Below are 14,570 nucleotides of genomic sequence, written 5' to 3' on the forward strand. Positions count from 1 at the left end.
AGTACCTGGCAGATCCCTAACAATAGGGGAGCCCCCCCATTGGACACTTCTTCCCATACCCGTCTCTTTTTAAACATATGTTTTTCTGAAGGGGTCAAAAGCCAAAATATGTGAACAGGCCTTATTGCTACACCTGGTCAGGGCATTATGTATTATATATTACCTGAGTTCTACCTCATGTGATATAGCTGGTGCATAACATTGCTTAAATGCAACTTTCATATTGGATCAAATTGTCACTTATGTATTGTCTGACTCACAAATAGCTTCTAAGCATTATTAGTGTGAAGAGTACAATTAAGTGCGGATTAATTTAAGGAGTGTCTCAAAATGATGGCTGCCAACATTGTAGAGTAACTTTAATGTGCGTTTTGCCGCTGAACAGGTGTCTAAACATAAAAGTTCAATGAAGCTCAATGTGCCAAAATTCCCATGAATATTAAGGCTCACCCTTGTTTTACCTTAAACGGCTGAGAATTGTACGGTACATGATAAGCTGGGAAAGTTTAAATAGTATAACTGGAAGCAGGGACATAACTAGAAGACATGGAGCCCCGTAGCAAAGTCAGGGAGGATTTCTATGCCGCAGTCTCTTTTGGATCAAATATACCGCTCTATACATTGCTCTTTTTAAACATATACAATATATTTTTTCATCCATTGTGTTTCCCTTTCCATCCTCTGGGGACACAAAAATCTTCCTTTCTCCCTTTACATTGCATTAAGGGTCTATTTATATTTGCAATTTAAATTGGACTTTATGCATTTCTTTATCGTATTTCCTTTCAGGGTTGGTACATTACAGTAAATTTATTTGTAAATTGCTGCACATTTGTCAGTCATTTTTGTGCCTGATGCACTAGCCTTAGCTCTGGTCACATCATATATAAGGTCACAACAGGGTCATATACAGTGATTTGTAGCTTTATGCTATTGCCATGTTTACACGAAAATAAATTTTTGTTATTCCAAAAAGTGGCAGGGATAGGAAAAATGCATTAAAAAACAAAAGAGCCATAACTCACCTCATAGATCCCGGACATTCCAGCGCCGCCGCTCTTTATTGACATGGCTGCAGCGATGACGTGCTCGTATACCCACATGATCGCTGCAGTCAATCACTAGTCTCAATGGATATACAGCACAGGATCGCTGAGGCCAGTGATTGGCTGCAGCGATCACATGGGTATACAGGCACGTCATCGCTGCAGCTATGTCAATACACAGCGGTGGAGAGGACCGGAGCAACTGCGCTGGTACGCAGGAACTGTGAGGTGACTAATGGCTCTTTGTTATGCATCCCTCCTACCCTTGCCACTTTTTGGAATAACTAGGAAAACCCCTTTAATGTATTTGTCTTATTATCTTTATGTGTGTTTGGAAAGATATTATAAAAGTGCACTTCGTACTTGTTCATATCTTTTACACCTTATCATGGGTGAACTCTGCAGTTGGCCCTTTGACATATTGCACATGGACCGATTCCTTTTCTGGTTTTAGATGTTTTTATGTTTTCTTTGTTTCGAACAATAAAAAATGGACTCTCATATTGGCTGTGCACTTGTTTATAATGTGTTCTTGACTAACTTGTGTAATTTATGCTTTTGTATACATTTGTAGCACCCCACTTGTGATTATCTTCTAGTAGTGCCCGTACTTCACCAGGCTCTTTGGTCCGTAGCAAAGCCAAGACTGCCCCCTCCCCCATGAAGTAAAACTAGACAACAGCAGTTCCCGAGCAGATTTTTTTTCTCAGCATAAAAATAGCAAGAATAATAATAAAAAATAATAATACCAAACATGAATCAAGGGAGAGAGCAAAATCACACTTCAGGAGGGAGACTTAAAAAGGGAGAAAGGGTTTAAAAAAAGGAAGGGTTGTGGGGAGGGCAAGGGATGGAATTTTATACAGTGCAATTTCCAAGTCACTTGGGAGTGGTAGTGTACCCTGGAATGCCAACCAGCGGTACCAAGTGGAGCTGAACATGGACCTTGTGCCCCTTGTACAATTTTGCAAACCAGAGACCAAAGAACCTCATGTTCATACATTTTTAAATTTTGCTGAGCCGCAATATTTCAAGTATAGCAAGTGGATGTGCGGTCCAGGTTTTCTGCTCCCCCCTTCTAAAATTCCTATAATTTGGCAGCAGAAACAATGTGAATAACCAACGCTGTAGAGTAGTGGTTTCCATGTAATTGTTTAAGGTTCTTCAAATCACAATAAGTGAGTCTATCTAAACTAAATTTATCACTGTCCTCTTCAGAATGGTGAGCAGTAATATGATCACAACAGCTAATCCTTATCCGACTACATGGGCAGGAAGCCAAACATGAACTGCCAAAAAACGAGAAAACAAAAGGCGTTCCAGACACAAAATCCTGACCAATGATGTCATGTTTTATATTGTTATACTGCTGTTAACTACAGTCAAAAATTGTATAAAAATCCTATAGATCTGTTGTTATAAAATTATCAAACTTTTCTACAGTAATTAAAATGCTTTGTAAATTGTGAAGAATTAGAACACTGATTTGGGATATAAGCGATCATTATCGCCATACATATGGTACATTGCTGCAATCTTTTGGGAAAATGTGACAGCTGGACTTTGAAAAAAAAGCGATGTAAGGCCAGGATCACACACACAGTTTGATGCCGTTTTTGGCTCCGTTTTTTTAGCGAAAGTCCAAAGTGTATAAAAAAAGACTGATGCATCTCCTTTCTTTTGAGTCCATATCTGTATTTGGCTCTAAAAATTGAGACAAAAACGGCATCAAAGCCAGATTAACACAGTGCAGTTTTTGATCCGTCTTCTTTCTTAGCCATAACGAAGAGAGAATACAAAAAAGAGGAGAAGGCTTAGTTCATGGCCATTTTTGTTCACTGCCGTGTGAATGTAGCCCATGTATTTATTTCTTTTTATTAGGCACTATGGGGCATTATACTGTATGGTGTCAGCTAAACGGGCATTATACTGTATGGGGGCAGCTAAGGGGGCATTATACGGTATCGGGGCATCTGTGTGGGCATTATACTGTATGGGGCATCTGTGTGGGCATTATACTGTATGGGGCAGCTAGGGGGGCTGTATGCTGTATGGGGCAGCTATGGGGCATTATACTGTATGCGGGAAGTTGTGTGGGCATTATAAGATATGGGCCATCTGTGTTGGCTTTACACTGTATGTGTGCATCGATGGAGGCATTATACTGTGTGGGTGTAATGGCGGGGGGTAGGGAGACGGACAAGTGAGCCCTAATCTACCCGCCACTCTGTCCCTGCCTACTTGCAACGACCCGCCCTAGGCAACGGGATACAACTGGGCGGCGGTCCCTGCGCTCAGTAAGTGCACGACAAACACGACAAACATACAAAGGAACACAAGCAAAGAAAAGGGGCAGTTGCCCACAGCAACACCGTGAGCAACCAGAGTGGTGAACGAGCCGAGTCAAGCCAGAAGTGTGCGAGGTACAAAACGAAGAGCAGAAGAGTAGTCGGTAAGCCAGGGTCTGTATGGAGCAGGATCAAAAATAGCAGGAGCTGTAGCTGGGCCAGGAAACCACAAGAAAAGAATCACAAGCACAGAGGGACAGGAAGGGCAGGCTTAAATAGACCGAGGGCGGGAGCTAGCTGAGTCTGGCCAGGTTACGATAGGCTCTCCCACTCCTAAGCCTGCCAGCCACAGTGGTGGAAGCAGGAGTCAGTCTCAGGGATGTAGCCTCAGGTGCTGACTGATTAATTCTGGGAGTTAACCCCGAAGCTGTGCCTGGCAGATCCTTTACAGTACCCCCCCTTTTATGAGGGGCCACCGGACCCTTTCTAAGTGGACCTGGCTTACTGGGGAAACGCAGGTGGAACCTCCTGACCAATACCCCAGCGTGAACATCCCGGGCGGGTACCCAAGTCCTCTCCTCGGTCCCGTATCCTTTCCAATGGACCAGGTACTGGAGGGAGCCTTGGACCATCTTGCTGTCCACAATCCTGGCCACCTCGAATTCCACCCCCGACGGGGTGAGGACGGGAACAGGAGGTCTCCTCGAGGGAGCCAAGGACGGGGAACAGCGTTTGAGGAGGGAGGCATGAAACACGTCGTGTATACGAAAAGACGGGAGTAACTCCAGCCGGAGGGAGACAGGATTGAGGACCTCAATGACCCTATACGGCCCAATAAACCGGGGAGCAAACTTCTTGGACGAAACCTTGAGACGCAAGTTCCTAGACGACAACCACACCAGATCCCCGACCATAGACAGGGGGTTAGCAGAACGTTTTATATCAGCCTGAGTTTTTTGTACGCTCTGGGACACCTCTAGGTTTTTCTGAACCTGGGCCCAGACTGTGCACAGTTCCCGATGAACGACCTCTACCTCGGGATTGTTGGAACTACCAGGTGAAACGGAGGAGAACCGTGGATTAAACCCAAAATTACAAAAAAATGGAGAGACCCCTGACGAGTTACTGACCCGGTTATTAAGGGAAAATTCGGCGAGGGGAATGAAAGAGACCCAATCAAATTGACAGTCAGAGACAAAACACCTTAAGTATTGTTCTAGAGATTGATTAGTCCTCTCCGTTTGGCCATTGGTTTCAGGATGGAAGGCAGAGGAGAAGGACAGATCAATCCCCAACTTCATACAGAAGGCTCTCCAAAACAATGAAACAAATTGTACCCCTCTGTCCGAAACAATATTGACAGGGACCCCATGGAGACGCAGGATGTGTTTGACAAACAAGGTAGCCAACGTCTTGGCGTTGGGTAGTTTCTTGAGGGGCACAAAGTGGCACATCTTACAGAAGCGGTCCACCACCACCCACACCACCGACTTGCCTTGGGATGGAGGCAAATCGGTGATAAAATCCATGGAGATATGTGTCCAAGGTCTCTGGGGAATGGGCAACGAACGCAGTAAGCCCGCTGGTCGGGACCTGGGAGTCTTGGACCTAGCACAAACCTCACAAGCGGCGACGTAGGCCTTAACGTCTTTAGGCAACCCAGGCCACCAATAATTTCTGGTAATGAGGTGTTTGGTACCCAGGATGCCTGGATGGCCAGATAGTGCGGAGTCATGATTTTCCCTAAGTACCCTTAGCTGGAATTGCAGGGGAACAAACAGCTTGTTCTCAGGAAGGTTCCCGGGAGCTGAACCTTGATCAGCCGCGATGTCAGAGGCTAAGTCAGAATCAGTGGCAGAAACAATTATACCAGGGGGTAAAATACAAGCAGGATCCTTCTCATGAGGAGGATTAGCCATGAAACTACGTGACAGTGCATCAGCCTTAATATTTTTAGACCCAGCCCTATAGGTAACCAAAAAATTGAATCTGGTAAAAAATAACGCCCATCGAGCTTGTCTCGGGTTTAGCCTCCGGGCAGATTCTAGGAAAACCAGATTCTTGTGGTCAGTAAGGACCGTTACCTGGTGCCTAGCCCCCTCCAGGAAGTGGCGCCACTCTTCAAATGTCCATTTAATGGCTAAGAGTTCGCAGTTGCCAATATCATAGTTACTTTCAGTTGGCGAAAACTTCCTGGAGAAGTAGGCACAGGGGCGGAGATGGGTGAGGGACCCGGTACCCTGGGACAAGACAGCCCCCACTCCCACCTCAGATGCGTCAACTTCCACGATAAATGGCTCCATTTGGTTGGGCTGAACCAGCACCGGGGCCGAGATAAAGCACTTCTTAAGGACCTCAAAAGCCTGGACAGCCTCAGGAGGCCAGTGGAGGAGATCAGCACCTTTGCGAGTGAGGTCCGTAAGGGGCTTAGCGATGACCGAGAAGTTAGCAATAAATCTCCTGTAATAATTAGCGAACCCCAAAAAACACTGTAACGCCTTCAGGGAGGCAGGTTGGACCCATTCCACCACAGCCTGAACCTTGGCGGGGTCCATGCGGAATTCATGAGGAGTGAGGATTTGACCCAAAAATGGAATCTCCTGTACCCCAAACACACATTTTTCGCTTTTGGCAAACAGTTTGTTTTCCCGAAGGACCTGGAGCACCTTCCTGACATGCTCAATGTGGGAGGACCAGTCCTTGGAAAACACCAGTATGTCATCAAGGTACACTACCAGAAATATCCCCAGGTAATTTCTCAAAATCTCATTTATGAAATTCTGAAAGACCGCAGGGGCATTACACAACCCAAAGGGCATGACGAGGTATTCGAAATGGCCTTCGGGCGTGTTAAACGCAGTCTTCCACTCATCCCCCTCTTTGATGCGAATAAGGTTATACGCCCCCCGTAGATCAAATTTAGAAAACCATTGGGCCCCCTGAACCTGATTAAAGAGATCAGGAATCAAAGGAAGGGGATACTGGTTCCTTACCGTGACCTTATTCAGGCTACGGTAGTCAATGCATGGCCTAAGACCACCATCCTTCTTCCCTACGAAGAAGAAGCCAGCACCTACCGGAGAAGAAGAGGGACGAATGTAACCCTTGGCCAGGGATTCCTGGATATACACTCTCATGGCTTCACGTTCGGGACAAGAAAGATTAAATATCCTGCCCTTAGGAAGCTTAGCTCCTGGTACCAATTCGATAGCGCAATCGTATTCTCTATGAGGAGGTAACACTTCGGAGGCCTCCTTAGAGAAAACATCAGCGAAGTCCTGAACAAACTCGGGTAGCGTATTCGCCTCCTTAGGGGGAGAAATAGAATTAACAGAAAAACATGACGTACAACATTCATTACCCCATTTGGTTAGCTCCCCAGTATTCCAGTCAAACATGGGATTATGCAACTGCAACCAGGGAAGACCTAGAACCAAATCGTACGATAATCCCTGCATCAACAGTACAGAGCATTGCTCTAAATGCATGGAGCCAACAAGGAGTTCAAAAACAGGGGTATGCTGTGTAAAATAGCCATTAGCAAGAGGAGTGGAGTCGATACCCACTACCCGGACAGGTTTAGGCAAATCAATCAGAGGCATAGCAAGAGACATAGCAAATTCCACAGACATGATATTAGTAGAGGACCCTGAATCCACGAAGGCACTGCCGGTAGCAGACCTACCACCAAAAGAGACCTGAAAGGGAAGCAAGATCTTAGTACGTTTCCTATTTACGGGAAATACCTGTGCGCCCAAGTGACCTCCCCGATGATCACTTAGACGCGGAAGTTCTCTGGCTGCAATCTTACGCTTAGGACAGTTGTTCACTTGATGCTTGTCGTCCCTGCAGTAGAAGCAGAGACCATTCTTCCTGCAGAATTCTCTACGTTGTTGGGGGGACACGTAGGCCCCGAGTTGCATAGGTATCTCTGAATCTTTCGGGGAGGAAAGAAGCAACGGAGCTTCGGGAGGCATCATGGGGGAGTCGGAGGAGAAAACACATAAACGTTCACGTTGTCGTTCCCTGAGACGTCGGTCAAGTCGTACCGCTAAAGCCATAACCTGGTCTAGGGAGTCAGAAGAGGGATAGCTAACTAGCAGGTCTTTCAGGGCATTCGACAGACCCAACCTAAACTGGCACCTTAAAGCAGGGTCATTCCACCGAGAAGCTACGCACCACTTCCGAAAGTCAGAGCAATACTCCTCAACAGGTCTCTTACCCTGACTTAAGGTCACCAGCTGACTCTCGGCAAAGGCAGTCCTGTCAGTCTCGTCATAAATGAGTCAGAGAGCAGAAAAAAAACAATCAACGGAGGAAAGTTTAGGGGCGTCAGGAGCCAAGGAGAAGGCCCACTCTTGGGGCCCTTCCTGGAGCTGGGACATAATTATACCCACCCGCTGGCTCTCAGAACCTGAGGAATGAGGCTTTAAACGAAAGTAAAGCCTACAACTCTCCCGAAAGGAGAGAAAAGCCCTCCGGTCAACTGAGAACCGGTCGGGCAACTTGAGGTGGGATTCAAGAGGTGTGGTGAGGGGAACTACCAAGGTAGCATCAGGCTGGTTGACCCTCTGAGCCAGGGCCTGGACTTGTAGGGAGAGACCCTGCATTTGCTGAACCAGGGTCTCACGGGGATCCATAGTGGTGTCAGGGACCAGGGTAGACTAGGTATGGGCTTGTGATTATGTAATGGCGGGGGGTAGGGAGACGGACAAGTGAGCCCTAATCTACCCGCCACTCTGTCCCTGCCTACTTGCAACGACCCGCCCTAGGCGACGGGGTACAACTGGGCGGCGGTCCCTGCGCTCAGTAAGTGCACGACAAACACGACAAACAAACAAAGGAACACAAGCAAGGAAAAGCGGCAGTTGCCCACGGCAACACCGTGAGCAACCAGAGTGGTGAACGAGCCGAGTCAAGCCAGAAGTGTGCGAGGTACAAAACGAAGAGCAGAAGAGTAGTCGGTAAGCCAGGGTCTGTATGGAGCAGGATCAAAAATAGCAGGAGCTGTAGCTGGGCCAGGAAACCACAAGAAAAGAATCACAAGCACAGAGGGACAGGAAGGGCAGGCTTAAATAGACCGAGGGCGGGAGCTAGCTGAGTCTGGCCAGGTTACGATAGGCTCTCCCACTCCTAAGCCTGCCAGCCACAGTGGTGGAAGCAGGAGTCAGTCTCAGGGATGTAGCCTCAGGTGCTGACTGATTAATTCTGGGAGTTAACCCCGAAGCTGTGCCTGGCAGATCCTTTACAGTGGGAGGCAATATGGGGTATGACACTGTGTGGGGAGGCAGCTATAGGGGCATTATATTGTGTGGGGGTTCTTTGGGGACATTATACTGTGGGGAGGCACAATGGGAGCATGATACAGTGTGGGCTAAACCGGGTGTATATGGACAGGGATTGGGCAGGGTTTGAGGCATGGCTTAAAAGTAAAATAATTTGTCCCTCTTTCAATAGTTGAAAGTTGGGAGGTATAGATCCACTCTTGGCTTTGGTTAAACAAGACATGTCGAAAACTGCACCTCTGATGCCACTCACCTGGATGCATTTCAGTGACATCTCTCTTGCCCAGCTGCCATAGCTGCTGGTTTTCTGGGCAGCTGTGCCCAGTGCGCATAACTACCTGCCCAATCAGACACCAGAACTTTTTTTTTTTTATCTCCCCACTTTTCTCTAGTTACCAGTTATGTATTCCCTGTGCTAGCTAATCGTGTTGTTTCTATTACCTGACCCAGACTGGTTCCTGGGGACACTCCTGCCTCTGTCCATTCTGCACCATCAGGTCTGCACACAATGAAGTTCTGGGGCCAACAGAGTACCAAGACCCTAAACAAAGTTGCAGAAAGGGGTGCTAAAATTGAAGTGCGGTACATGAGGCGATAGATCCTGTCGCTGCGTTCCTGTGTACCTTTCACAATACGGATTCCTTAAAAACTCCCTTTTCACTGCTAAATTGACTCCACTAAGTATAATATATAACTGTTTTACTGACTTGTACATTATATTGAGGAATAGTTCAGAATGCAGTTTCCTAATATATTCTTTATTTTAATTTTGCAATAAATATTGATAATAAAGCATCTGTTGTAAATTTCCCAATGTTCTTCTTACTAGGTGCTTAGTCTGAAGTCTACACAGGAGCACCCAGCCTGTAGGGCATCTGAAGGTCTTTTACATCACAGCGCAGTTGTTTTTCTTGACTATTCACTTGCCTTTGCCTGCACCACATAGTTTTCTCCTGTTGAATGGAGCCGATTGTCATTGGAATATGAGCTGATACCGTGCTTACGTCATTGTTTGTTGTCTTATGTGAGGAATCTGGGGCAGATCTCCACGGTACAGTAATCTAGTTCCAGACTACAACGTTACAATTATTTATAAGTAGGGTAATCTGTTTATAAAATCCTGTCAATATTTATATTGTTCTTATAGATAGATAAATAAATGTTATGGTTCAAACAAAGTAATAACAACTATATAACCTAAAAAGATAGTCATTCTTCACTTTATTTCAGAGAACCATTGCAAAAGGGAGAGCACAATGCTATCGAAAGGTGTTAATTTGTATCAAAGCCCCTAAAATGTTAACCCAAATAATAAAAATAATATAAATACATATGTATCACTTTCTCTCTATATTAATAGTTATCTAGACATCTATAAATAATTCTCATGCAATACAGTGCACACTAATGTACTATGGCTGTATGGAGCCATAAGAGAGCAGGTGCATGGAGCCCAGTTGTACATTGTATGCCTTCGATTTCATGCATGCAGAATTTATTTGTATGGGTCCTACAGAAGAAAAATTGTAGCACGCTCTATTGCATGCCATAATAGAGGTATTCGAAGGCATTACAAAGTATTGCGTCTAGCAGAGACTATCTCTCACGTATGGCACCCAACAGAGAATATAATACAGAGCTGCAAAGGACTCTATGTGCCTCCTGCACAAGCACTGGGAAAATCTCCAGCTGTCCTATACACTGCACACAATTGGTAATTGTCAGCTTTATACTACATGATAAAGATGACAGCTAAAAGTATATGATGTTGCAGTATAGAGCCACCCACATCACACTATGTGCAAAATTTCCGTTGCTTAGTAAACACTTCTTTATTAAAAGGATTGTCTGAGATAGAAAAATAGGTATGCTTTTTTTGTCCCAGAAACAGCGGCACTCTCGTCCATAGACTGTATCTGGTATTGCACAACTGGCTTATTCAACTGAATGGGCTGAGCTTCAATAAAAAAAAAAAACAGAGAGCCTATGGACAAGAGTGGTACTGTTTCTGGAAACGATATAATATATTCACCATAGCTAAAATATACAAAAATGTATAAGACAAAATAAAGCAGAACATGCAGCCAGGTTGCACGTTCTGCTTTATTTTATCTTATACATTTTTTTAAATTTTAGCTATGTTATTCAATAAAAAGTACTTTTATACTGCATGCTAAAAGGTCGTGTTTGGTCTCTAATAGGTTTTCTAAAAAATCTAATATCATGCAACACCTAAAAGCCCTCCTCTACTAAGCCACTGATCCATTTCTTCCACCACACAGGAGAACTCATGATAAACCAGCTGTAGATCTGTAGTATCAATAAGCACATTTCTGATTGGCTTTTGTTCCATCTAAATGCGTTCATTAGGGTCCCATTCACATCTCGTTTTAAAGAGGCTCTGTCACTAGATTTTGCAACCACTATCTGCTATTGCAGCAGATCGGCGCTGCAATGTAGATAACAGTAACAGGTTTTTTTTTCAAAAACGAGCATTTTTGGCCAAGTTATGACCATTTTTATATTTATGCAAATGAGCCTTTCTTATGTACAACTGGGCGTGTTTAAAGTTATGTCCAACTGGGCGTGTATTGTGTTCGTTACATCTGGGTGTGTTTACTTGTTTTACTAGCTGGGCGTTGTGAATAGAAGTGTATGATGCTGACGAATCCGCATCATCCACTTCTTTCGTTACCACCCAGCTTCTGGCAGTGCACAGACACACAGCGTGTCCTCAAGAGATCACGCTGTGATGTCACTCACTTCCTCCCACAGGAACTTCATCGCGTCGGATGAGCGAGGACACGCTGTGTGTCTGAACTGCCAGAAGCTGGGTGGTAACGAAGAGAAGTGGATGATGCTGATTCGTCAGCATCATTACACTTCTATTCACAACGCCCAGCTAGTAAAACAAATAAAAACGCCCCGATGTACACACATAATACACACCCAGTTGGACATAACTTTAAACTCGCCCAGTTGTACTTAAGAAAGGCTCATTTGCATAACTATAAAAATGGTCATAACTTGGCCAAAAATGCTCGTTTTTGAAAAAAAAAACCTGTTACTGTTATCTACATTGCAGCGCCGATCTGCTGCAATAGGAGATAGGGGTTTGAAAATCTGGTGACAGAGCCTCTTTAAGTTATCGAGCGGAAAAAAATACTAATCCCATTTACAAGTGAGAATGCTTCATTTTACAATATTCATGAAAGGGCTGCTGTAAAGTGAAGTTATTTTGAAGTGAAGGCATAGTTAAAGAGGTTCTGTCACCACATTATAAGTGCCCTATCTTGTACATAATCTGATCGGCGCTGTAATGTATATCACAGCAGTGTTTTTTATTTAGAAAAACTATAATTTTTGATGGAGTTTTGACCTATATTAGCTTTATGCTAATTACTTTCTTAATGGACAACTGGGCGTGTTTTACTTTTTGACCAAGTGGGCGTTGTACAGAGGAGTGTATGACGCTGACCAATCAGTGACCAATCAGCGTCATAAACTTCTCTCCATTCATTTACACTGCAGATAGTGATCTAGCTAGATCACAATGTGCAGCCACATACACACACATTAACGTTACTCAAGTGTCCTGACAGTGAATAGACATCACTACCAGCCAGGACGGGATGTCTATTCAGAATCCTGACACTTCGGTAACGTTTGTGTGAGATTTACAGCAAGGCAAGCGTAATCTCGCGAGATTACGCTGTAAACATTCATTTAAAACGTCTGAAAATAGGGCTACAATACGTCGGCAAACATCTGCCCATTCATTTGAATGGGTTTGCCGACGTCCTTCATGTAGTCAGCAGATGCATACCTATGAGTCCGCTGTATTCTTTGTTAGGGTATGTTCACACGTGAACTGTTTTTTACGTCTGAAAAGACAGGCTGTTTTCAGGAGAAAACAGCTGCGTCGTTTCAGACGTAAAAGCTCCTCGCATTATGAGAGGCGTCTTTGACGCTCGTAAATCTTGAGCTGCTCTTCATTGACTTCAATGAAGAACGGCTCAAATTACATTGCAAAGAAGTGTCCTGCACTTCTTTGCCGAGGCAGTCAATTTACACGTCGTCGTTTGACAGCTGTCAAACGACGATGCGTAAATTACAGGTCATCTGCACAGTACGTCGGCAAACCCATTCAAATGAATGGGCAGATGTTTGCCGACGTATTGTAGCCGTATTTTCAGGCGTAAATCGAGGCATAATACGCCTCGTTTACGTCTGAAAATAGGTCGTGTGAGCCCAGCCTTAGGTATGATTAGCCAAATGGCTGAATATTTTATTGAGCTGTTTGGGCAAATAGTACAGTGTACCTGTCCCCTTAAACAGGGCAGCATATTATAGTGACCGATCCACTTTAACCCATAAAAAGTAGATCCCAGTGTAAAGTAATTGTCTCCAAAGTCAGCTCCAAATGGGGGTTGGATTCTTCTGCTGGACCTTGGGTGCCCATTAATGTGTCAGAGCCTATCAGCACATCATGTCAGTCCAACTTCTCTCTCTATTCAGAATATACAGGTACCATAAGTGGCACATGTTTTCAGCTCACTGTGCCAGGGAGAACAGTCATAGGGAACTTTCCATTAGTATTCTTTTGTATTATTCAAATGTGAAATTCTCAATAAACAAGTTTGCATCAAATATAAAAAAACAAGTTAAGGAGACCACATAGATCCTGATTTTTATGCCCAAGAAGCTGCAAACAAGTGCTTTTTATGATTAAAAGTACTTGTGATTTAAAACATGCTCGAAATCTAAGGTGATTTAAAGGATCTTACAATTTTCTCATAATAAAGATACAGCTATGAGGGTGAGACATTGGCGCGTCTGTGACCAGCATTAAATAGGTAATAAATGACTTTTACTAAACATAAATATGTATGTAAAAGCTCCAATAACACCAATAGGTTTCTACACTCTGAGTCATCCCATGTAATTCTATTGCCCTAAGTTATCTGTCATTTTAGGCCTGAAAAGTTTCTCTACAATCTGGTTTTAAAAGAGTAACCTGAAAACAACTACAAAAAAAGAAATACAAATCTCTGTTATTTAAAACCTTAGGCCAACTATCTACAGTTCTATAAAACTACTTTTACATGACATGTTTTGGGTTCGTGCTCCTTTAAAAGAGTTGAATATATGTACAAGTCATCGTCTCTTACCCTTCTCACATATCCCAGGGAACCGACCAGTCTTCTGAGCACTCGAAATCACCTGATAATCTCTGTCCTTGTCTCAAAGTCTGTCCAGGGTGTATCAGAGATCTACCCGTGTGGCTCTCATCTGCCTCTTGTACTGTTCCTATACTTCAGGCAGCGATCTACTGACTTCAGCTCCTATGTAGTCTTCCTCTGCCTCTCCTGTCTCTGCTGGCACTGAATGTTGATCCTCTCTCCTGAGCAGGTCACATGTAGCAAGCTTCTATAAATGGGATTTGAAACTCTGGTGAAGTGCGAAGAATCTGATCCTAGTGCTATATAACGGGCCTGTAATGCCCTCGCAATAGAACTAGGGGGGGCAGGGACAGAACCGGTCCGAAGGTAAAGTTACGCATAATATTGTTTGTAAAAAGTAATAAATGTAACATCCTGTGTCTATATAATTACATAGTTCAGGTAGGTATAGACATAAACATGGGCATAACTACCAGGATTTTAGCAGCTATGGTGCCCTTCAGTCAAAGGGGCCCAAATCAAGTCAGCTAGTTAGAGATCACAGTGGATGAGGAAAGAGGAGAGTGGAGAAAAACATAATGCAAATAGCTTGGAGAGCACCTAGTCATAATCTTCTCATGTTCTCAACACACTCGTGCTGAAGGTGGTCATAGTAGAGTGGGGCTCCATCCTGTTTTGCTTCGGTGCCCCATAGTTATTTGTTAGCCCATGGACATAGAGCTTTCCTGCTGATCAAATGAACGAATAACATCTAATATTTAAATAACT

The sequence above is a fragment of the Rhinoderma darwinii genome, chromosome 11, assembly GCF_050947455.1.
Source record: "Rhinoderma darwinii isolate aRhiDar2 chromosome 11, aRhiDar2.hap1, whole genome shotgun sequence".
NCBI classification, from domain to species: domain Eukaryota; kingdom Metazoa; phylum Chordata; class Amphibia; order Anura; family Rhinodermatidae; genus Rhinoderma; species Rhinoderma darwinii.